Source organism: Procambarus clarkii, chromosome 34 (assembly GCF_040958095.1).
Source record: "Procambarus clarkii isolate CNS0578487 chromosome 34, FALCON_Pclarkii_2.0, whole genome shotgun sequence".
In the NCBI taxonomy this organism is placed as follows: Eukaryota; Metazoa; Arthropoda; class Malacostraca; order Decapoda; family Cambaridae; genus Procambarus; species Procambarus clarkii.
The window spans coordinates 592,098-619,312 of NC_091183.1; the positions used below are offsets into that span (position 1 = coordinate 592,098).

The following is a 27,215-nucleotide window of genomic DNA, read 5'->3' on the forward strand; positions in this document are numbered from 1 at the left end:
GAATGTACTCGGGGTGGGGGGTGGGTCCGCTCCTTATTTACACGCTTCATTATTCTACGAGGCACAAGATAATACTCCAGCATTTTTTTCAATTTGAGAGCATCCGCGTAATTAAACTAGCGGCTATAGGCAAAATAATTGATAAAATACTGCCGCCTCGTTTACTAGTTAATATCTGTTTCTTAGCTGTTACAGAGGGCCATTTGCAAGCTAATGATCGGATAAGCAATTTGTATTTTTTCAGGTTCTTAACTGCTTTAGCTGGTACAGGTAAATTATTTTTTAAAAAGTTATTAAAACTTTCAGATAAACAATTTACATGAGGTTTCTTCAATTTTGCAATTAATTGCTTTCTCGAGGAATAGTGGAGCTTTGATAATATTTGGATCAACTCCTTGTATTTATGAACCTGGGGTGTCTTCATTATAAACGGAGAATGTTTCCAACATCAATCCACTGATCAAATGACTTATCATAACCAGCGTATCTAACTTTATACTGTATTTTACCTCTTACTCTGCGTTTGCGCCAGACCTTTTCAATATCGAAGGATGGAGGAAGCTGTGAGGAGTTAATTCCTCGCTATAGAAGCCTCCTTGTATTTCCTCACCATTCAAATCTTTCAGAAAGTGTAATGGGATACGATGCCTCCTATCAATACATGACACTGTAAAGATCTCTCGAGTGTTCTGCTGCTTAAAGCCCTTCTTAATTAAACTTGGAAATGCGGTCTGATAGTGCAATACGTACAGTATCGCCGACAGCCAGACGAGGAATGATTTCTCTCTTTGTCTTGCTCGTGGTTTCATACATTTAGTTAAATTGCTCGGCGGACTCCGCAGGTGATTATAATGCGTGTACCTCGACAGGGGTCTTTTTTTTCAACCCTAAACGTATATTAGTAAACGTATATTAGAATTATACGTTTTTACAATTTCTGGTAAAGCTTGCATATAATTTATAACGTTTGCGTGATATGGTGTTTATTCCCATATTTAGAAACATTGGTGAGGCTCTTTCCATAAATAGAATTTGATACGGGTTTGAAAGCTTCTTTTTTAATCACGCATTTGGTGGTGGCCCATTCTCAAACATTGGTTTCAATGAAATCTTTAAGATAGGTCTCCTGCTGAAATTCGTAGATGTCGTGAACTTTAGCTACTTTTAACACGATGCGGATGAGCAACTGTAACAAATCAGGACTGACTAGGTAATCTTTTTGAGGGAGATGAGAAGCAATTAATTTAGTGTTGTTTTTAGGCATCCCACGCCTTTCATCTCTAAGAATATTCTTATTGTATGGTGAAATATGTTCCTCTGTAATATCCGCATGTGAAAGAACTAAGCGAAGCTCATCAGTGTATCTGGCCACCTCTGGACTAACCTGTAATGTATCCCACAACACCCAGTAACCTGTGTCTCCACTGCAGGGGATATTCTCCAAGCTCTGCTCTAACAGTACCAGGCACTCATTCTGAGTCAGCTTCCGGATTCCGTCTCGAGGGAGAGGTTCAGTCACACACGCCCCGTAATGGCTGTTAAAGTCCAGGTATATGATGTAGCTACTATCTTCCCCCAGATCTAAACCTGTGTGATGGTTCTCTACACTCGTGTGCTGTCTAGTCACACTAGTGACCCCACCTCGGAGATTACGTCGTAGTAAACAGCGGGTCGGACACTACATCAAGTTCAACTTTAGATTTGAGCAAGAATGCATCCCAAGCGAACGATGGTTGAGAAATGTAGTGTGAAATGTCCAATTTGTAGAGAGAGAGCATGGTATTTCGCCAGACAGTGAACACGTCAGCCAACAACCCTGTATCTACTTTGAGGTAAAGAAGGAGGTAGTCTCCAATGTTGCGACATTTAGCTAGATCGAAAATTTCTATCGTCTTCTGACAACTCGTCATCCTTCAATGTGTTGTAAAACTTGTCATGCGAAGGAAGACGTGGTTCTTCCAACACACTCATAGAGGACAAGTAATCATAGCAGAACGACTGTTTCCCCTTGAACAGTTTAGGGATGGCATCTTTATTCACTCCCTGTAACATAGTCAATGTGAAAGGGGTTGGTTTCCCAATATCGATGTGATCCTTAGCTATTCTTCCTAGTGACCCGTTGAGAAGGGCTAGACTGTCCAAAAATCGCAAGTTGTTAACATCCACTTTCATAAATTTAAATCCGTCCCTGGCTAATATATCCATTTCAATCCCCGGTCACTCTTTCATCTCATTTAGGATAACCCCTAAATCATAGCTAGCGTTGTATGAAAAAGTGTAAAGGAACTTATGCGAATTTATACATTGTAAATTACATCTATCACAGTAAGCAGCTTTATAATTGTGCTGTCTTATTGTATGATCATGATGCCGCACTTTGATCACATCTTTACCGTTAAAAGGTTCATCACAGAGCTCACAGGAAGACTTTGTCTCAAATAAAGTTTGTTGTTGAGGGGACATGTCAAGTTCATAGGTTACTATCCCTCTCTTAATCCTAGCCCAAGAGGATTCAAGTGTGTTTACAAAGTGAATGACGGCGTCTTTACCTAAATAGATATCTGTCTCGACAATATTCATCTGTCTGTCAATGATGATATAGGCATAAGCTACTGCATTGTGACAAGTTTCTATCATCCCTTTAGGGTTAGAGCGATCCAGCACTCAAAATCGTAAAAACAGAGGTGGCTAGGTCCACACCCACGACCGTAGTTGCGGAAAGTAATCTTCCTCTCTGGAGGATAAAATTTGAGAGTTTGATGTACTTTACAAGACCCCTCATGGGCTAGCATACGATGAGGAGAGAGTCAACAGGAATGACAAAAGATGTGGTGCGTGGGGATGCAACCTCCATTGTTGTGCATATTTCGCACATAGCGGTTAAAGTCTTTAATTAACACAAGATGCTGACCCTCCAACATTAACAGGGACAATATGTCTTTATAATTCCCCCTTCCCTTCCTGGCAAGAGTGATGAAGTGTCGCCTCGTATTTTCATCCCTTTCAAGTGTATAAATTAAAATCTGCGCCTTGTTGAGTTTTTCAACTTTTGCAATATCCTCAAATGTTACCGGGGAACTAACATCATCAGGCCAGTTAATGTGTCTTAGACACCAGCTCGCTTTGCCACAGCGTTTATGAATATTATCTAGATGCTGACCCTTAGCTAAGCATTTGTAAGCTGTGAGACATTGCATAAGGCAAGTACCATCCTCCCCTTTTGGATTGAAAACAAGACGCTCCCCACGTAAACCTTTGCGGTAGTCTACATACAAACCTAAGCGTATATACATACAAACCTAAGCGTATAGGGCGTTAAATTTGAGCGCAGTTGATGTAAAACCCTGATAGGCATTCAACAACGACATTAGACCCCTCTCGCTCACCTAAATAACGTGCAATTTTAACTTCTTATTCGTCAGCCCAAAAATCCACCAGTGTGTCCACTTCTTCTAACGTTACTGTTCGAGCCTTTCCACGTATCGGAAATCCGTCATTATTGATGGGATCCAACACATTTTCCTCTTCTTCACGTACATTTAAATTGCGTACAATCAATGTAATATTAGGGTATATTAACAGTCAAGGATGATGGGGGGAGAACTGACTTCTGATCTGATCGATAATTTTTTTTAAATGTTCTTAAATACATTCCTGGGGAAGAGCTTACACTCTCCGAGATAGAATAAGAAAGCCTAATATACGCTTTATTATCATTTTCTATTCGGTCTATGACTCGAGGTTGTACTACTCCTGGTTGTGGAGGAGGGGAAGGAGAGCATCTGGAAAGGTAAGGGGAAGATATACCACCTCCCCAATCCTGAGAGAAAGAAGAATGAGAGTCCTGTGGTTCTACACTTTCGTCTTCAGAGAGAGTGAGGATAATGATGTTGCTGGGGATATAGGATTATAAGAATAACTACCTTCACTGCTGGTGCTGTACTCATCACCACCTTCACATCCATCTCCATCTTCATTACTGCACTGCTGCTGCACTCTCATTACCATCTACATCATCAACATCATCATCATCATCATCATCATCATCATCATCATCATCATCATCATCATCATCATCATCATCATCATCATCATCATCATTGTCGGCGGAAGACAATGGGTCCACATTCTCTCCTTCGCCGATGCTGATGCTGCTGCGCTCATCGTTGCCATCACCACCATCAACATTATCAAGATCATTATCATCAACATTATTATCATCATCATCTTTACTGATGAAGCAGGAAATGTGCGAAAAATGACTATAGATAGAGAAGAAAACCTTTAGGTATATATATTATATATACACATATATATATATATATATATATATATATATATATATATATATATATATATATATATATATATATATATATATATATATATATATATATATATATATATATATATATACATATATAATATAAATATATATATATATATATATATATATATATATATATATATATATATATATATATATATATATATATATATATATATTGTGATGGGAAAGTGTTGGAGTGTAGATGTTCGACAGTCCTCCAATGGCAGGTGTCAATGCTTGGTCACACTTACAAAAAAAAGATAGACTGCTTGCCTGTTTGTTTGTGGTAAAGTAAGGGAAGACACGCAAAACACAAACTATGAACAATGAAACTTTAATTAATATAGAAAACAAAATATGAACAAAGACAATCCCTTGGCTTATGTACAGTGCAAATGAACAAGTCAAAAAACAATATAACAAATGATTAATAGGGATGAAGTTTACTCTACAATAATATAAACATACAGTGAAAAATAATCAGGTGCTGAGAATATTGGCTATGGCTGAGACCTCCCTTAGTATACAGAGCCAGAGAGCTTAGTATGCCAGAGAGAGATGTCAACTCTTAGAGCACAAAGAATATTCTGAAGTTGATGGCTGGTTCAAGCTCAGACATCGACTCAGGTAGATGGCGCTGAGGTGCAGTGTGCAGGTGTGCAGTCGGCGAGTCACCAATCAGAAGCAAGCAGGCTGGGATGGGTAGTTGGCTGGTTGATGACGAGCCGGCGTTTGGAGGGAGTGTGGAGTTGGGGGGTTTAGGTTACGTTTTGCCTCGTGGTCAAAACGTTTTGTGCTACTGGTGGACGTATCTTGAATGTAGCACCTTATACTTGTAGAATAAACAGAACTTTAGGTAGGGAAGAGCAGGCTCAATCTCTTGAAAGAGATTATCGTCACAACTCTCCCCCGAAACCTGCGATTCCGGGTGAAGTTACGTCTTCAGGTGGTAGAGTGGTAGGTGGAGCTGTCTCTACCTCATAGACTCTGGAGAGGGTGTCAGCTATGATGTTGTCAGAACCTTTGATGTAGAAGATCTCCAGGTTGAAATTCTGCAGACATAAAGCCCATCGTAGAAGCTGTTGATTGTTGAATTGGGCTTGCTGCAGGAAGCGTAGGGAATTGTGGTCTGAGTAAATGGTGGTAGACCGAGCACCTTGCAGGTATGATTCGAAGTGCTGCAAGTTCAGGACGATGGGGAGTGGTTCCTTTTCAATAGTGCTGTAGTTCTTCTGGTGCGGTTTTAACTTGTAGCTGTAGTAGCTAACAGGTAGAATCTCCTCGCCTCGTTGTTGCATCAGGACACCCCCGATGCCGGTACCACTGGCGTCGACATGGAGGATGAAAGGCTTCGTGATATCTGGCGAGGCGAGAATAGGATTAGAACAGAGCAGGAATTTAAGTTGTTCAAAAGCAATGGTTTGCTGAATGGTCCAATGATACCGTTGCTTGGGGCTGGTTAAAGTGATCAATGGTGTCGCCACCGTACTAAAATTCTTCACAAACCTACGGTAGTAGGAGGCAAGACCAAGGAAGCGCAGGAGCTGCTTCCTGGTGGTAGGCTGTGGGTAATGGTGGATGGCTTGGGTATGTATGTTTAACGGAGCTAGGCTGCCACTCCCTATCTCATGACCAAGATAACGCACTTTACCTTTAGCAAAGGTGGACTTGCCCAAGTTGATGGTGAGGCCGGCTGTCAGGAGCTTGGCAAACAATCGTTGCAGCTGGAGCAGATGTTCGCTCCAGGTGTTGGTTGCCACAACGATATCATCCAAGTAGGCGTAGGTGTTATCTAAGCCCTGGATGACGCGGTTGACAGCTCGCTGAAAGGTGGCCGGGGCATTACATAGTCCAAATGGAAGGCGTTCGTATCTGTAAAGGCCAAAAGGAGTGGTAAAGGCAGATATTTCCTTAGCTCGCTCTGTCAAACATACTTGGTAGTATCCTTTTAGTAAGTCCAGCTTCGATAGATACCGCGCATTACCAATGGCGTCAAGGATGTCATCTATTCTAGGTGAGGGGTACGCATCCTTGACAGTCACATGATTCAATTTCCGATAATCGGTACATAACCTCACTTTACCATGCGGTTTCGGCACCAAGATGCAGGGTGAGGCCCAAGGGGACTCACAAGGGGTGGCCAGCCCATGATCCGAGAGGTACTGTATCACAGCACGCATAACTTCCTTTTTACTCGGGCTGATTCGGTAGAAAGGTTGATGAATCGGCCGGGTGTCAGGGAGTAGTTGGGATCGTGCTGAACCACATTACACTCCTGTGGATCATCGCTGAACAACTTCTGGTGTTCCTTGAAGATTCTGATGAGAGGTGCACTATTACTGTCCTGCAAATAGGTATGAAGATTAGTAAGAATTTCCGAGTTGGAAAGCACCGACTCAGTGTTAGTGCTTTCGGGAGAAGCAGGGAAGGTTTCACTGTGGAGGTATGGACCTTTAAATGTGGAGACTGATAACAACACAGAGGGGGGAGTACCTTGATACTGTTTCAGGAGGTTGATGTGGCACAACTGGGTTTTCCGCCGCCTATCTGGAGTCTCAAGAACGTAGTTGTGGTTGTTTCTGCACTCCTTGATGCGGTAGGGTCCTGAAAACTTGTTTTGCATTGGGGAACTTGGGATAGGAAAATATGCCAACACGAAGTCTCTTGGTTTAAATTTCCTTAATTTGCTGCTTTGGTCAAAATGAGTCTTCATCCTCTCCTGGGCTTTCAATAGATTGTCATTAGCAAATTTACGTACTCTCTCTAGAATGTGTTTTAAGTTTTGAAGAAACTGGGGAACATTCTTAGGGTCACTAAAGGTGGCATTACGTAGAGAGTCTTTAAAAGCTTTGAGAGGAGTACGGCACTTACGTCCGTAGAGCATCTCATAAGGAGATACTCCTAGAGACTCATTGGGGAGACTTTTGAAAATGCACATAATGAGATCAAGTTGTTTATCCCAGTCTTTCAAGGTGTCATTGCAGAATTTCTTTAGGAGTGCTTTAATAGTCTGGTGACTACGTTCAAGAAAACCCTGTGATGCAGGATGATAGGGGCTGGACAATACCTGTGTGATGTTGAACTCTTCCAGTGTCTTCTTGAAGAGATCACTGGTGAAGTTGGTGCCACAGTCACTTTGAGCCTCTCTTGGAAATCCATACTGGGTGAAGATCTTCATTAGTTGTTTCACCACAGTAGCAGCCGTAATATTCTTTACTGGAACTGCTATGGGGAATCTGGTGGTAGGACACAGGATAGTTAGTATATAGGCGTTGCCAGAACTGGTCCGGGGTAAAGGACCAACACAGTCTATGATGAGTCTGTGGAAAGGTTCCGCAGGCACCTGGATAGGAGTTAATGGAGCCTGGGGAATAGAGATGTTAGGTTTACCTGCCATCTGACATGTATGACACTGTTGCACGTACTTTTTGACATCTTTTACCATACCTGGCCAGTAGTAGTCTTGTCTGATTCCGTGGTAGGTTTTGTTGAAACCATAGTGAGAAAGAGCTCCGTGGGCCAGGTGTAGAATATCGGGCCGTAGGCTGGTGGGAATCACTAGTTGTTCGACATTGGCCCAATCGTCATCCTCCTTCAGCTTACTGGGTCTGTATCAGCGGTAGAACAACTGATTCTCTAGGAAGAACCCAGGGATACTGTCAGGTTGAGTCTCAGCCTGGAAGAATAATGATGTTAATGATTGATCTTCCCTCTGTAACTTACGGAACTCCAAACTGGTAAGATTTGGGGTAGATTCTAAGGGTCTTGAGGGACAGCGGTTGCAGTAGAGTCAGCTGGTAGCGGGCGTGCAGCTTGTGCATGGATGGTCACCAAAACCGGAGGAGAAACTTCATCACTTTCTTGGACCTCTGCTGGAACATATTCAAAGATGGGATTATCCATTACAGAGGTACACACCTGGGGGTGGCCGTGATGATCAGGTTGCACGGTTGCAGATCTTCTGCCAAGTCGTTGCCCAGGAGAAGTTGCACTCCAGGCATGGGAAAAGGCTTTTCCCTGATGGCGACTTGGACTTTACCGGTCACGAAGGGACAATCCAGGTGGACTCTGGCGAGTGGATACGGAGTGGTAGCAGTGAGGTCAGTGCTAAGGACGGTTTCCCCGGTGTAGGTGATGTTAGGCACAGCTGATTTCAATATTATTGAGGGAAGAGCCGCTGTGTCCCTCAAGATCTTCAATTTGAAACGTCCCTCCGAATCTATACCGTCGGTAGAGACAGTTCTAGGATACAGGTGTTTACTGAAGAGAGAAAGATCATTAACATGAACACCAACATTCATCACAGGCTTACCGGACTTAGGAGGAGTCTGTTTGGGTTTGGTAGATTCATTGCTTTTGTATTGAGCCTTCCCACATCTATCTATGGTATGTCCATAGAGTTTGCAATACTTACAATACAATTCTGAGCTCGCGTGATCTGTACTCACTTTATCGTAATTGTACCAAGACTTCTTACTGGAAGGTGGTTCTGGTGTCAGCCGGTGGATGAGGCTGTAGGTGTCAGCTGACTTTGCACATTTGATGTAGTCGGTTTCTTCTTTATCTGCTAGATATAAACGGACGGAAGGGGGAACACGTCTCAAGAATTCCTCAACTAGCATGAGGTTGACGAGTTCTGCAAATGTAGAGACATGTGCTGCTTCCAGCCATATCATAAAATATCTTTTCTTGGTATTGGCAAATTCTAGAAAGGTGGTGGTACTTGCCTTTAGATAGTCACGGAATTTTCGTCTGTAGCTTTCGGTGGAGAGAAGGTAGGCGTCCAAAACTGCTTGCTTCAGGGTCTGGTAGTCATTCTCAGACGCTAAGGTACTGAGAGTAACTGCAGCTCTACCTGTGAGATGCACTCTGAGAAGGGTAGACCATTGATCTGCAGGCCAGCTAAGTTTATTAGCTAGGGTCTCAAAGGTGGTAAAAAAGACATCAATCTCTGTCTCAACGAATGGTGGCATTAACTTACTTGCATGGGAGATATTGAAACTTACGGGAAGACTAGCGGTAGCTTGTTGGCGCTGAGTGTGGTGTGTAGTTTCCAACGTGAGTTCTCGTTGACGACATTCTATAGCCATATCCGCTTGCTGTTTGTCATGCTCGCGTTGTATCTCCAGGTGACGTTGTTTTGCTTCAAGCTGTATTCGCCCACGCTCTCTGAATAGGGCCATCTCACGTTCTTGCTCTTCTTTCGTTATTGCAGCTTCTTCTTTCCTCCGGGTCGCCTCGCGTTCCCTCATTTGGAGAGCTGCTTGCTGTTGCTCCCGCTCACGTTTTGCAAGTACGAGCTTGAGTTTTATAGTTGCCAAATCATGTTTATCTGCAATAGAATGTGTTTCGTGAGTTTCAGAGTCAATCTTCCCTTCATCTAAGAGGTGATCCATTAATAAGTTGTGCAAGTCATTTTTGTTGGCTCCTTGGGGAACCTCTAGTTGATACTCGTGGGCAAGAGCTTATAATTCAGTCCTCTTGGCACGACATAAGGTCCCTATTTCACCTGCTGGACCGTTACGAAAAGCTTGGAGACGAAACATGGTGAAAGATAGCAAATAAATGTACAACGAATATAGTTGTGATATGGTAAATGTCAGAAACAGGATAACGTGGCAACTGGTAACTATTCTGTGGAATTTTAATCTAACAATTAACGTTAATTTTAGGATGGTAAATGATTAGTCAATCAAAATCGCAGGAAATCTTGTACCCGGTACTCAATGTAAGAGAATAAGGGCAAGAAAATCCTACTAAATAAATGAAACTGAGTTTCTAAAACAAATGAAACATTTAATTGCTCCAAAAGTGAATAAGGTAGTCCAAGAATGTAGGCATACCTTGCCGAGTCTCTATAGGACATAAGCAAGGGTTTCCCACTAAATGAAATATGATACTTACAGAATTAGAGAACTTTGTGCTCTGAAAAAAGAAAGCTAAATCCCTACCTAAGTAAATATCATCATCTCTGACCGACGTGTAGGGGTGCGAGTGTCAACTGGTGACGAGAACTGCTGCTGAGGTCAAAACTCAGCAACTTAGTCCGTGCTAGAGGAACTATGGCCCTCTGTATCCTCCTTCGGTCGGATTGCAGAAGATAGGGTGCTTTGACCCGAAGACAAACCAAAGTACCAGGGTACCACAATGATGGTCTGCCGATAATGTGAGAAATATCCTAGGGACAAAAGGTGGTAAACACGAGTAATAACACTGAGGGAGGGATAACAAATTAAGAGAATGACTGCGACCTACAGTCACCAAGTAATCCAAAGTTATCCCACACTCACCATATGCTACTCTCGGAATGCACAATACACACAGCACCATATAAATATGAAAAGTAATGAAAATATTGAAAAGCAACTGTTGCAAAGCCAAGTACGCTTACCACAAATTGATGTTGTATTACTAGTACCAGAGTGAAGCTCCGTGGACAGACCCCCATTAAATGTGACGGGAAAGTGTTGGAGTGTAGATGTTCGGCAGTCCTCCAATGGCAGGTGTCAATGCCTGGTCACAGTTACAAAAAAAAAGATAGACTGCTTGCCTGTTTGTTTGTGGTAAAGTAAGGGAAGACACGCAAAACACAAAATATGAACAATGAAACTTTAATTAATATAGAAAACAAAATATGAACAAAGACAATCCCTTGGCTTATGTACAGTGCAAATGAACAAGTCAAAAAACAATTTAACATAAATGATTAATAGGGATGAAGTTTACTCTACAATAATATAAATATACAGTGAAAAATAATCAGGTGCTGAGAATATTGGCTATGGCTGAGACCTCCCTTAGTATATAGAGCCAGAGAGCTTAGTATGCCAGAGCGAGATGTCAACTCTTAGAGCACAAAGAATGTTCTGAAGTTGATGGCTGGTTCAAGCTCAAACATCGACTCAGGTAGATGGCGCTGAGGTGCAGTATGCAGGTGTGCAGTCGGCGAGTCACCAATCAGGAGCAAGCAGGCTGGGATGGGTAGTTGGCTGGTTGATGACGAGCCGGCGTTTGGAGGGAGTGTGGAGTTGGGGGGTTTAGGTTACGTTTTGCCTCCTGGTCAAAACGTTTTGTGCTACTGGTGGACGTATCTTGAATGTAGCACCTTATACTTGTAGAATAAACAGAACTTTAGGTAGGGAAGAGCAGGCTCAATCTCTTGAAAGAGATTATCGTCACAACTCTCCCCCAAAGCCTGCGATTCCGGGTGAAGTTACGTCTTCAGGTGGTAGAGTGGTAGGTGGAGCTGTCTCTACCTCATAGACTCTGGAGAGGGTGTCAGCTATGATGTTGTCAGAACCTTTGATGTAGAAGATCTCCAGGTTGAAATTCTGCAGACATAAAGCCCATCGTAGAAGCTGTTGATTGTTGAATTGGGCTTGCTGCAGGAAGCGTAGAGAATTGTGAAATACCAGTTGCGTTGCTCCTGGGAGTATGGGTACGAGTCACTTCTGGGGTGTGAGTTTTCAGTTGCATATTGTCCTGGGGACCATTCAGGCTTGTTCGCATTTGTGTTCCTCACGTGTGCCCCAAAGAATGAGGTGATTTGGTAAAATGCTATGCCCAAGATTACTATCCGAGTGCCGGCGGTGGGGTGGTTCAAATAGCCTCGGCTATCACCTCATTATGTCCGGTCGTGATGGTCAAGTGGATTAAGGCGTCTTGTACATACCAGTTGCGTTGCTCCTGGGAGTATGGGTTCGAGTCACTTCTGGGGTGTGAGTTTTCAGTTGCATATTGTCCTGGGGACCATTCAGGCTTGTTCGCATTTGTGTTCCTCACGTGTGCCCCAAAGAATGAGGTGATTTGGTAAAATGCTATGCCCAAGATTACTATCCGAGTGCCGGCGGTGGGGTGGTTCAAATAGCCTCGGCTATCACCTCATTATGTCCGGTCGTGATGGTCAAGTGGATTAAGGCGTCTTGTACATACCAGTTGCGTTGCTCCTGGGAGTATGGGTTCGAGTCACTTCTGGGGTGTGAGTTTTCAGTTGCATATTGTCCTGGGGACCATTCAGGCTTGTTCGCATTTGTGTTCCTCACGTGTGCCCCAAAGAATGAGGTGATTTGGTAAAATGCTATGCCCAAGATTACTATCCGAGTGCCGGCGGTGGGGTGGTTCAAATAGCCTCGGCTATCACCTCATTATGTCCGGTCGTGATGGTCAAGTGGATTAAGGCGTCTTGTACATACCAGTTGCGTTGCTCCTGGGAGTATGGGTTCGAGTCACTTCTGGGGTGTGAGTTTTCAGTTGCATATTGTCCTGGGGACCATTCAGGCTTGTTCGCATATATATATATATATATATATATATATATATATATATACATATATATATATATATATATATATATATATATATATATATATATATATATATATATATATATATATATATATATATATATATATTACTATATTTTGGTAGCAGTCTTTCCTGTAGACATATATTATTAAATATGACCGAAAAAGTAAGATTAATAATTCTAACACGAATTTTCTCAATTTGTGCTACTGGTGGACGTATCTTGAATGTAGCACCTTATACTTGTAGAATAAACAGAACTTTAAGTAGGGAAGAGCAGGTTCAATCTCTGGAAAGAGATTATCGTCACAAAATATACATATATATATATATATATATATATATATATATATATATATATATATATATATATATATATATATATATATATATATATATATATATATATATATATATATATATATATATATATATATATATATATATATATATATATATATATATATATATATACCAGCAAAGGAAGCACAAAGGGCTGGCATGCAAGACACAACGAGGTCAATGACATCATCAAGAGAAGCCTCGTCTCAGCTGGGTGCCCAGCGGAGAGAGAACCTCGCATCCTAGGGGTCCAAAACCCGGATTTCCCAGCACTTCGCCCTGATGGCATCACCATATACTCATGGAAGGAGGGTAGACACTTGGTGTGGGACGACACATGTGTATCCACCCTGGCTGACACCTATGTACACTTCGGAGCTGATCAAGCAGGTGGGGCGGCCAACCACAGATCAACAGGCCAAGAGATCCATAACCTTTAGGCATTTGTCTTGTATGTTTTGTAACCTTTAAATACACAATAAAGGAAAAAAAAAACGGGAAGGGGGTGGTAGGAGAAAAGCACACAGAAACTATATTGGAGGGGACCCACATTCCCTCCAATGCGTTATGTGTGGTTTCCTCCGAGGCTATGGGTCCCCCTTCTTCCAGCCAGAGGTGGTAATTATAATAAAAATATATATATATATATTTATATATATATATATATATATATATATATATATATATATATATATATATATATATATATATATATATATATATATATATATATATATATATATAAAACTGTGAACGCCAAGAAATCCGGACTCCACCTGCCAAAGATCATTGGGGAATATAAACCTGGATATGCGTATGGAAATGTCAAGACGCACAAGCCTGGAAACCCACTTCGGCCAATCATTAGCCAGATACCCACACCCACGTACAGACTGGCGAAGCGACTCAACGGCCTGCTGACTCCTTATGTTCCTTGCGCCTTCAGCCTGAAGTCTCCAAAGGAATTTGTTGACTTACTGCGGGGCACACGGGCCACAGGGATAAGAGCCTCGTTGGACGTAGAATCGCTGTTTACCAACGTACCTGTGGACGAGACAATCGGAATGATAGCCGACAGAGTGTATCGTGATCCAGCCTGTACTCCTCTTGACATACCAGAGAATATTCTGAGGAAACTACTCCAAGCTTGTACTAAAGAGGCACCCTTCTTGAGCCCGGATGGGCACATGTATAAGCAAGTAGATGGGGTCGCCATGGGTTCTCCCCTAGGTGTCCTGTTTGCAAACTTCTACATGGGTACCATCGAGCAAAAAGTCTTAGTCGACATGAACTTGAAACCGGCCATATACTGCAGGTATGTTGACGACATTTTTGCACAGGTACCTGATGTCAGACATCTGCAGGAGCTGAAGGAGGCATTTGAGCAGAGTTCCGTGCTGCGTTTCACTTACGAGATGGAAAAGGATGGGAAGCTGCCCTTTCTAGATGTAACAGTCATGGAAAAGGGCGGAGGTTTCCACACTGCAGTCTACACTAAGGAAACAAACATAGGAATGTGCCTAAAATGCCAACAGCGACTGCCCAGACAGGTACAAGAGGAGTGTTGTTAACGCATATGTCGACCGTGCTCTCAGCCACAGCTCAGAATGGAAGCAAGTCGACGAAGAACTCTGTAGGGTAAGGCAGGTCCTAGTCAATAACGGCTTCTCCAATGGTTTCGTCGAAGACATCATAAGAAGGAAAGTGAAAAGCCATGCAACCTCTGAAGAGACAACTAACACAACACCTATACCCCCTATTAGACTATTTTACAGGAACTTCTTTTCCACAGCTCATAAAACGGAGGAAAGGGTCCTGAAAGATATTGTTAATAGAAACGTTATGCCTACAGACAAAAATAAGAGGATACAACTGACGATTTACTATAAAACCAGAAAAACGGCCAGCCTACTCATGAGAAACTCTCCAGACACAAAACAGAACGCTTTAAAAGAGACTAACGTCGTCTATGCCTTCAAATGCCCTCTTGGGGACTGTAAGCTCCAAAAAACCCAGTATATAGGCAAGACAACAACATCTCTTTCTAGGCGTTTAACGATGCATAAGCAACAGGGCTCCATTAAGGAACATATAATCTCTTCCCACAACCAAACCATCGCCAGAGAAATCCTAATAAACAACACAGAAATCATCGATAGATACAGCGATAGCAGGCGGCTTGACGTTTGCGAGGCACTACACATCAAGAAGTCAACACCAGCAATCAACAGCCAATTATTGCACAACTATATTCTACCCACCTCAAGACTCCACTCCAATATAGAAGCATCAAGAAATATGGACCAATAGGCTTTCTACAAACACTTCTATTCAATATCCATTGTTTCGTGTTCTGTCTTGTGTTGATGAAATTAATACCCTATTAATACTCTTGTTCTGTCTTGTGTTGATGAAATTAATACCCTATTAATACCACATCTTGTTCTGTCTTGTGCTAATGCCACATCACCCCTTCCACCTCACTCAAATGTAGATATAAAATCGGAGATGCGTAAGTTCTATTCAGTTGTGTATTTGTGAACTAAAGTCTTTGAAAATGTAATAAGTTTTACGAAACGCGCTCGTGTCGCGTCAGACTAGAAATAAAAATGAATTTTGGAGAATTGATTTTTGATTTACCTCCAACAGTGAAAAGAAATGTACGAAAGATTGAGAAAATTCGTGTTAGAATTATTAATCTTACTTTTTCGGTGATATTTAATAATATATATATATATATATATATATATATATATATATATATATATATATATATATATATATATATATATATATATATATATATATATATATATATATATATATATATATATATATATTGTGACGGTGTTCCCCCCCCTTATAATTCTCCCACGCCTGCAGTAAGAGTCATGTCTGCTTTTCCCAAGCGTTCTCTACGTTGCAGGCTACAATTTGGTATATGGGAGAGAGTGAAGTGTTCTCGGAGAGCCGAGAAATTTGTGAAATAGTAATATTTTGGCCTGTGGTTTAGGCCCTTTAGGGAGCCAAGATGGCGCTTGCCTCCCTGATCTCCCGCCAAAACCGTGTGACGTCAGTGGCACTGGATTGGTCACCGACAGCAATGTGGCACTGGGAGCCAATGAAAACCTCCCGTGGCAAAAGTGACGTCACGAAGGAAGGGGGTCCAGGCCGCGCGCCACTCTGGCGCCATCAGTCAGACACGACACGTCATAGAGGTCGGACGTGCGACGGTTGGTCCTGTCAGTTGGACAGTTGTTTCCCGCTCCCGTAGGTTTACGCGTCACCTGAAGTCCGCCAGTACTCTGAGAAGTCTTCCCTAGTTCATGTGTTGAACCAGAAGAGGGAATTGACGGATATTTGAGCAACAAATGCTCCAGTCAGGTACTGTGCAAGAAGCAGTGGAGCCGTGCAGTGACGTATGTGACGTCTGTGGCAATTCACCAGTTCGTGACAGCGTAGTGGCAGACAGAGTCACTGGGTAGCTGAGGAAGAGAGGACTATTTGGGGAAACCGGACGACTGTAGCTGAGACGTAGGCGACAGCCGTTGCTGGGAGAAGACGACGGCCAGGAGACCGACTCCAACCTTCAAGAAGTTAAGAAGGAGGACGGACCTGCAGTGAGGAGGCACGGAGACGACGCGCTAAACGGTGGGACGACGAGAGGCTCTGGTAGGACACGACGACGTGTAGTGTGGGGGCGTTCCCGACACGAGGACCAGGAGCTACATCTCGACTCTCATCGGAGGATAGGGTGAAGTAGGTGTTTCTAGTTCCCTCCCCATTCCCCTTTAGTTAGCTATGTTATTCGGCTATATTATCTAGCCTGAGGATTTTATATGTCGTGAGCAAGTCTCACCCATGTCACGGTGAAGCACCAGTGTGCTAGACAGTACTATCAAGAGTACTTGTAATATTCATGTTGATTATTGGTGTGTACAGGCACCAGGAACAAGTGATAAATTTACTGTGTTGTGTATATCTTTCTATAGATTTTGATATGAACATATAGTGGTAAATTATATAATATTATGCCAGTATTTGAAAGTTAGGCTGTGTGCCCAGAAATCATTTATTTTCCATGTATTGATATTTGATGTATCTACATTATATATGCTATGTTTATGCAGTGATGAGTCATTTGTGAGTACAGTGAATTATTGCGTTATCGCCCACGAGAGAAAGTACTGAAAACTCCAGTGTTAATATTTCATAATATATTGTTGGATGAATAACAGTGTAAGACCATTACAGTGAGTCATTGTAGCATTGATTGTAGAAAAGACTGTTTGAGCCTGAGTACAGTGTAACCAAGTGATACGTGTTGTTGTAGCCAATATCGTGTGTGCGAGTTCATAGTAATGTTGGAGAACTTAAAGAAACAGCGCGCGTGAATCTGAAAACAAGCAAAGAGCTTCCGCGCGGGGGCCAGGCGATCAGCTGTTCTTGACACTTGATGAGGAGGGGAGGTGTTGCCCCCATAGTGATCGCATACTATTCGTGGGAATTACCGGCCGCGTCAGGATCAGTTGATTTATTGATTATTGTTTGGCTTTGTGACATCTTTCATACATTTTAAGTAAAATACAAAACCATCTTTGTGTTTATATCATCCCCTCCATTGATCTTGTGGCTACATTATACTGAAAGCATTGAGTGATAACAATAAGTACCTGCCTGATTCCTGATCTTTTGAGTGTGACCTTGCCAAGGCTACCACTAATTCCACCAGTCCACTGATGGTGTTACTGGCCACCTAAAACACCAGTTGGCGACCTTGTGGTTAACCGTAGAGCCCGATTGTTGGGGAGGGCACACGACAGTCAAGTGAACGAGTCGTGTTCTCACTCTTTCTTAATAAGAGGCCGTTAAGATCGACTGGGAGACTCTCCTGGCGTGCAGTGGCGCCGTGAGGATAGAGTGAAGACCCGCAGGGCTACGGTGAGTGACCTTGAGCGTAACTATTGCTCACCCCAGAGTAAGGGTAGAGAGGTGAAACCCCCAACAATATATATATATATATATATATATAATAATGGAAGGGAGTACCACCTCTGGCTGGAAGAAGGGGGACCCATAGCCTCGGAGGAAACCACACATAACGCATTGGAGAGAATGTAGGCCCCTCCAATACAATATATATATATATATATATATATATATATATATATATATATATATATATATATATATATATATATATATATATATATATATATATATATATATATATATATATATATATATATATATATATATATATATATATGTATATATATATGTCGTACCTAGTAGCCAGAACGCACTTCTCGGCCTACTATTCAAGGCCCGATTTGCCTAATAAGCCAAGTTTTCCTGAATTAATATATTTTCTCTAATTTTTTTCTTATGAAATGATAAAGCTACCCATTTCATTATGTATGAGGTCAATTTTTTTTTATTAGAGTTAAAATTAACGTAGATATATGACCGAACCTAACCAACCCTACCTAACCTAACCTAACCTATCTTTATAGGTTAGGTTAGGTTAGGTAGTGGAAAAAGTTAGGTTAGGTTAGGTTAGGTAGGTTAGGTTGCCGAAAAACTATTAATTCATGAAAACTTGGCTTAGTAGGCAAATCAGGCCTTGCATAGTAGGCTGAGAAGTGCGTTCTGGCTACTAGGTACGACATATATATATATAACTGAAAACTCACACCCCAGAAGTGACTCGAATCCATACTCCCAGGAGCAACGCAACTGGTATGTACAAGACGCCTTAATCCACTTGACCATCACAACCGGACATAATGAGGTGATAGCCAAGGCTATTTGAACCACCCCACCGCCGGCACTCAGATAGTAATCTTGGGCATAGCATTTTACCAAATCACCTCATTCTTTGGGGCACACGTGAGGAACACAAATGCGAACAAGCCTGAATGGTCCCCAGGAAAATATGCAACTGAAAACTCACACCCCAGAAGTGACTCGAACCCATACTCCCAGGAGCAACGCAACTGGTATGTACAAGACGCCTTAATCCACTTGACCATCATGACCGGACATAATGAGGTGATAGCCGAGGCTATTTGAACCACCCCACCGCCGGCACTCGGATAGTAATCTTGGGCATAGCATTTTACCAAATCACCTCATTCTTTGGGGCACACGTGAGGAACACAAATGCGAACAAGCCTGAATGGTCCCCAGGACAATATGCAACTGAAAACTCACACCCCAGAAGTGACTCGAACCCATACTCCCAGGAGCAACGCAACTGGTATGTACAAGACGCCTTAATCCACTTGACCATCACGACCGGACATAATGAGGTGATAGCCGAGGCTATTTGAACCACCCCACCGCCGGCACTCGGATAGTAATCTTGGGCATAGCATTTTACCAAATCACCTCATTCTTTGGGAGACACGTGAGGAACACAAATGCGAAAAAGCCTGAATGGTCCCCAGGACAATATGCAACTGAAAACTCACACCCCAGAAGTGACTCGAACCCATACTCCCAGGAGCAACGCAACTGGTATGTACAAGACTCCTTAATCCACTTGACCATCACGACCGGACATAATGAGGTGATAGCCGAGGCTATTTGAACCACCCCACCGCCGGCACTCGGATAGTAATCTTGGGCATAGCATTTTACCAAATCACCTCATTCTTTGGGGCACACGTGAGGAACACAAATGCGAACAAGCCTGAATGGTTATATATATATATATATATATATATATATATATATATATATATATATATATATATATATATATATATATATATATATATATATATATATATATATACACTAGCTGAACTCAGCCACAGCAACCTTCCCTCTGGTCTCCCAGTCCTTCACACCGTTCCTCCTTCCCCGTCCCCTCGTACTCCCAAGCATTCCTCACTCTCCTGTCCCTTCGTCTTCCTAATCATACCCCATTCCCCTGTCCCCTCGTCCTCCCCACAATTTCCTCCCTCCCCTATCCCTGTGTCCTCCCCACCATTCCCCCACTCCATCGTCCCCTTATCCTCCTAACCAATCCCCACTCCACCGTCCCCTCGTACTCTACTCCATCTCCTACTCCCCATCCCTCCAGCCTCCCTATCATTCTCTTCTCCCCTGTTCCCTCGTCCTCTGCACCATCCCCCCTCCCGTCCCCTCGTCCTCCCCACCATTCCCCACTCCTTCGTCTGATGCATTCCCAAATGACCTGAAGTTCTCATCAGAAAATAGGGAACATCAAATGATCTGATGTTCCCATCACTGAAATATAGGAAAAACAATTAAAAACTAAATGAAAAATAATGAAGAAATAAAAAATATACTATACTCACAAAATGAACTGTATGGAAAACAATAAAGCTCAATTCCAAAGCAGTGTCACAAAAACCTTAAATCAAAATGAAAATAATTCGAAATATATGAAAATTCAATTTATCAATGAAATTGGAAACATTGAAATCTAATTGTAACATATTAAGTATAGCGTGAGTTGTCCTTACGTGCAACAGATGGCGCTGTTTTTCAATAATGCATGTTTTTACTGTCACAGGTGTGTGGCATCTATACATATACTCACGAAATAAACGGTATGGTAAACAACACTGCTAAACTCCAATGCAATATCACAAAATAATTAAATCAAAATGAAAATAAGTCGAAATATATGAAATATTAATTTGACAATGCAATCAGAAAGATTAAAATGGAATCGAAGCATATTTATTATAGTGTGTATGGCTCTTACATGCAACAGATGGCGTTTTTTCTTAAAAATAGAAAAATGTTTTTACATTTTACAAATGTGGCATCAATACTTATACATATGAAACGAACAGTGTGGTAAACAACACAGCTCAATTCCAACACAATATCACACAAAATAATTAAATCAAAATTAAAATTAATCGAAATCTATGAAAATTCAATTTATTAATGCAGTCAGAAACATTGAAGTGGAAATCATAACATATTTAGTATAACGTGTGTTTGTTGTTATTACATTCAAGGGATGGCGCTGTTTTTTCTTAAAATTATGTTTTTTACCTGTCAGAGGTGTGGCATCTATATAGTAGGCATATAAAAACACGCACATATTCGAATGAAACGTTGTGTCAGAATTTCAAAACAATCAGTGAAGAACTTTGGGAGACAACAGCGTGTGTTGCTCTTACATCCAACAGATAAAACTGTTTATAAAAAAAAACGTTTTTTTCCCGTCACAGGTGAGGCATGCTTATAGTAAGTTTATAAGAACATGCGCCTATTCAAATGCAACGTTGTGTCAAAATTACAAAGCAATCGGTAAAGAGGTTTTGAAGATTTCTCTCACATGAAAAACACATGAAAAACACAATTTTTCCAAAACGCATGTTTTAATTTCCGTCACAGACGTGCCATCAATATAATATGTATATAAAAACCCGCTCTGATGCGAATGAAACATTGTGTTAAAATTTCAAAGCAATCGGTGAAGAACTTTCGGAGATTAGCGATTTTGAACAAATGAACATTTATATATATATATATATATATATATATATATATATATATATATATATATATATATATATATATATATATATATATATATATATATATATATATATATATATATATATATATATGTCGTACCTAGTAGCCAGAACTCACTTCTCAGCCTACTATTCAAGGCCCGATTTGCCTAATAAGCCAAGTTTTCCTGAATTAATATATTTACTATAATTTTTTTCTGATGAAATGATAAAGCAACCCTTTTCTCTATGTATGAGGTCAATTTTTTTTATTGGAGTTAAAATTAACGTAGATATATGACCGAACCTAACCAACCCTACCTAACCTAACCTAACCTATATTTATAGGTAAGGTTAGGTTAGGTAGCCAAAAAAAGCTAGGTTAGGTTAGGTTAGGTAGGTTAGGTAGACGAAAAAACATTAATTCATGAAAACTTGGCTTATTAGGCAAATCGGGCCTTGCATATTAGGCTGAAAAGTGCGTTCTGGCTACTAGGTACGACATATATATATATATATATATATATATATATATATATATATATATATATATATATATATATATATATATATATATATATATATATATTATTTAATATGACCGAAAAAGTAAGATTAATAATTCTAACACGAATTTTTTCGATCTTTCGTACGTTTCTTTTCACTGTTGGAGGTAATTCAAAAATCAATTCTCCAAAATTCATTTTTATTTCTAGTCTGACGCGACACTTGAGCGCGTTTCGTAAAACTTATTACATTTTCAAAGACTTTAGCTTACACATACACAACTGAATAGAACTTACACATCTTCGATTAGTTTATATCTACATTTGAGTGAGGTGGATGGTGTGAGGTGGTATTAATAGGGTATTAAATTCCTAAACACAAGACAGAACACGAAACAATGGGTATTGAATGGAAGTGATTTGTAGAAAGCCTATTGGTCCATATTTCTTGATGCTTCTATATTGGAGCGGAGTCTTGAGTTGGGTAGAATATAGTTGTGCATTAATTGGCTGTTGATTGCTGGTGTTGACTTCTTGATGTGTAGAGCCTCGCAGACGTCAAGCCGCCTGCTATCGCTGTATCTATCGATGATTTCTGTGTTGTTTACTAGGATTTCTCTGGCGATGGTTTGGTTGTGGGAAGAGATTATATGTTCCTTAATGGAGCCCTGTTGCTTATGCATCGGTAAACGCCTAGAAAGAGATGTTGTTGTCTTGCCTATATACTGGTTTTTTTGGAGCTTACAGTCCCCAAGAGGGCATTTGAAGGCATAGACGACGTTAGTCTCTTTTAAAGTGGCGTTAGTCTCGCCACCATTTTCAGTATTCGTCATATCCAAGTCTGTTGTGTGATGCACATGTCTTCTTGCTTCACCACCCTGTAATGAAATATTGTTTGTTACTAATTGTTTTCAATAATACATAAATTATTTTATTATATAATATTTAATTTATTAATTAAAAACCTTTTCCATATTATAGAAAAAAAACTAAAACAAGAATCTATATAAAACAATATTATATCCTACAATATTCCAGCCCATTATTAGAGATAGTAGCCACCTCTTATTTTGGTTTTCTTTCATTATTAGTGCTCAGAAAATTAAATATATCTACATATTTATTCAAAATCAGTTACATTATTTTATCTTATTCATAGCATAAATGTTCTCATAGATTACTAAAAAGAGATTGAATTAGACTACAGCAAATTGGCAAACTTTACCTTGTATCTGTTTCCACCGAGTTTGTTTGGGGCGTTCTTCAACATATCAGCAATACTTGTCTCAACATCTCTTTCAGTTGCATTAGTGTGGGTGTTGATACAGGCTTCTGGAAATTTATAAGAATTAATTAATATATATAATTATAATTCACTTTGTCGGGAGACAAAAAGCCACAGAGTAATAATACATTGTTGGCGTTTATTGAGGTGTTCCCCTGTTCTCCAGTCTTCCTCCGTCCCATCGTCCTTCCCACCATTCCCCATTCCACAGTCCTCTCGTCCTTCCCACTTCTCCGTCCCCACATCCTCCCCACTATTCCCACTTCCCTGTCCCATCGTCCTCCTTACCATTTTCTCCTCCCCTGTCCCTTCTTCCTCCCCCACCATCTCCCATTCACCTGTCCCTTTGTCCTCCCCAGCATTCTCCATTCCCCTGTCCCCACCATCCCCAACTCCCCAGTCCCCTCGTCCTCCCCACCATTACCCTCTCCTCTGTCCCCTCGTCTTCCCCTCTCGTCCTCCCCACCATTCCAAACTACCTCATCCGATGCATTCTATAATGGTCTGATGCTTCCATCAGAAAATTGGGAACATCAAATGATCTGATATTCCCATCACTGAAAAATAAGAACAGCTAAAAAAATGAAATTAACAAAATAAAAAAATAAACTATACTCATGAAATGAACAGTATGGTAAACAACACAGCTCAATTTCAATGTAATGTCACACAAAATTATTAAATCGAAATAAAAATAAATTGAAATCTATGAAATTTCAAATTATCAATGCAATCGAAAATATTGAAATAATATCGCAACATAATATAGTGTGGGTTGCTCTTACGTGCAACAGACGGTGCTGTTTTTCAAAAAAGGCATGGTTCTACCTGTCACAAGTGTGGCATCCATACTTATACTCACGAAATGAACGGTATGGTAAACAACATAGCTCAATTGCAATGCAATGTCACAATAACATTTAATAACAATAATAACAATAACATTTAAATATACTTTAAGATATAATCTAGAAGAAAATAAGGACATTGAAACGGTTCATGAACTCGATTTCAATAAAGGACACTATGGGGAACTTTGAAAAACAGTTAATGAGTATAATTAGACAGACTTGTTGCTAGGCAGAGGAGTAAATAATGAGATATATGGCAAATTTTGCAAAATATACGGCACACAAACATTCATACCCAAACAAAGCAAAATGCTAGGTAAGAACAAAGCATTTGGCCCGTAGGGGAAAGGAGATACCCACAAGATTGGAATACAAGTCATTAACAAGCACACAAGTACTACACCACACAACAACTGCACTACTACTAGAACTGGACGAATCACTACCAAAACAACACACCCAAAATGGAAATGGAAATAACCAATCACAGGTCAGAGAACTACTGAGATTCTGTGACAAATTCTCGCTCAATCAGCAGATAACAAAACGGACTAGGAACGAGAACACACTCGACCTCATATTCACGAACAATGATGAGCTAATCAGAGACATTACTGTCTCAAACACTACATACTTGGACCACAAGCTCATTGAAGTGCAAACTAACATCAATAACGGTACCCAGCAAACATTTTCATGTTTTTAAAACATCCTAAAAACGACATTTCATTGTTTTCAGCACGTTTATAATTACGTTTAGAAAAGGTTTTTTGAGAACTTTTATATACAACCTTAGAACGTAAATAATTAACATTTCTAAAAACTTTTTTATGATCTTTTAATTACCTACATTAAAACATTTAGGGTAAATTAGGGTATAAAAATTTTGTAATTCATATCTGAAATAGAAAGGGAGAGAAAGAAAGAAGACATATCTGAGATAGAAATGGACATCCTATATATGTATGTGTAAATTACAAATAAATAGGGTACAAAAAGAGAATTAAAATATTATATTTATTTAATTAAGAATGAGTAATACAACAAAATATATGTAATAGCTCGAAATATATAGACTATATCTATAACAGAATATAAAAGTAAAAATTTAAAAATCTATAAAAATCTATATATGCAATATGTGAACACAATAGATTTTGTGATCAAGCAGCCTGTGATTCATGTCATGCTGAGATCAGTCTGACGTTATAAGCAGTTATTGTTACTTAAAACTAAAACAAGTAAAATTTTCCGAGTATACATATAACACTATAGTTTTTCTATGACTAATAATAAAAATCTATTAATCAAAAGTTTAGGACTAATTAACTAAAAATAAAAATCTACAAGTGAATGTAAACACAGTCAAGTATAATATTCATGTAGAAAGAGAAAGAAAAAGAGAGAGAAGGAAAGAAAGAGAAAGAAAGAAAGGGAGAAAGAGAAAGAAAAGAAAAAACAGTCATGTATAATATTCATATTAGCACCATGCAATATAACTTAGATTAAGTAAAAAATCTCAGACATTTTTAAATCAAATGAAATATGAGAGCCAGAGAGAGAGAGCGAGAGCCAGAGAGAGAGCGCCACAGAGCCAGAGAAATAAAAGCCTGAGAGAGAGAGAGCGTGAGCCAGAGAGAGAGTCAGAGAGAGCCAGAGAGAGAGAGAGAGCCAGAGAGTGAGAGAGAGCCAGAGAGAGAGAGAGAGCCAGAGAGAGAGAGAGCCAGAGAGAGCGAGAGCCAGAGAGAAAGAGAGCCAGAGAGAGCGAAAGAGCCAGAGAGAGCGAGAGAGCCAGAGAGAGCGAGAGAGCCAGAGAGAGAGAGAGAGAGACAGAGCCAGAGAGAGCCAGAGAGAGCGAGAGAGCCAGAGCCAGAGAGAAAGAGAGAGCCAGAGAGAGAGAGAGCCAGAGCCAGAGAGAGAGAGAGCCAGAGCCAGAGAGAGAGAGAGAGAGCGAGCCAGAGCCAGAGTGAGAGAGAGCCAGAGCCAGAGAGAGCCAGAGAGAGAGAGAGCCAGAGAGAGAGCCAGAGAGAGAGCCAGAGAGAGAGAGAGCCAGAGAGAGAGAGAGAGCCAGAGAGAGAGAGAGAGAGAGAGAGAGAGCCAGAGAGAGAGAGAGAGCCAGAGAGAGAGAGAGAGAGAGAGCCAGAGAGAGAGAGAGAGCCAGAGAGAGAGAGAGAGAGCCAGAGAGAGAGAGCAAGAGAGCCAGAGAGAGAGAGCGAGAGAGAGCGAGAGAGAGAGAGAGAGAGAGAGAGAGAGAGCCAGAGAGAGAGAGAGCCAGAGAGAGAGAGCAAGAGAGCCAGAGAGAGAGAGAGAAAGAGAGAGACAGACACACACAAAGACACACACAACAAAAGAGGAGACAGAACAAAATTAAGGCAAGGAGAGAGAAGACAGAACAGAAACAACAGAGAGGAGTGAAATGAGAAATCATTGAAGAGAAGGGGAAGAGAAACACAAGATAAGAAAAAGATACAAGAAAAATATACAAGATAAAAATGACATAAATGAATACCACAAATATAAAAAGTAAAGGAAGAGAGAAGCTAGAAGAGACAGGAAACGAGAGGTGTTAGAAGAGAGGAGGAAAGGAGAGATTAAAAGACAAGAAAAACAGGAGAGAAACGTAAAAGAAATAAAAAAAAGGGACATTTGTGAGGAGAGAAAATAAAGAGACCAGAGAAGACCATATATCAAGAGTGTGAGGATAAAGACTTATATATTTTCTTAGTAGACATCCTCTGGCTCTTGTTGCCCCTCTTGTATACGAATTGTACTTGCAAGTTTTCCCTGAAAAGATATTAACAAAATTAATATTTAATTATTTATTTATATAAATTACACACACACATATATATGTATAATGTATATATATAAATATATATATATATATATATATATATATATATATATATATATATATATATATATATATATAGACCAGAGACCAATTATATATATATATATATATATATATATATATATATATATATATATATATATATATATATATATATATATATATATATATATATATATATATATATATATATATATATATATATATATATATATATATATATATATATATAC

At 40.2% G+C, this 27,215-nt stretch overlaps 1 long non-coding RNA gene across 2 annotated transcripts in view; it reads right to left on the minus strand.

Moving 5' to 3' along the window:
- Positions 1-23,215: 23,215 nt before the first annotated feature.
- Positions 23,216-27,215, minus strand: part of LOC138370938 (uncharacterized) — an 18,048-nt gene continuing 14,048 nt past the window's right edge. The window contains exon 3 of one of the 2 annotated variants that reach the window (XR_011230266.1): positions 23,216-23,324. This is a non-coding gene — a long non-coding RNA (uncharacterized lncRNA). Of the gene's footprint in view, positions 23,325-26,501; positions 26,913-27,215 lie in introns of those variants that run through there. The other variant, XR_011230265.1, reaches the window with a different exon arrangement.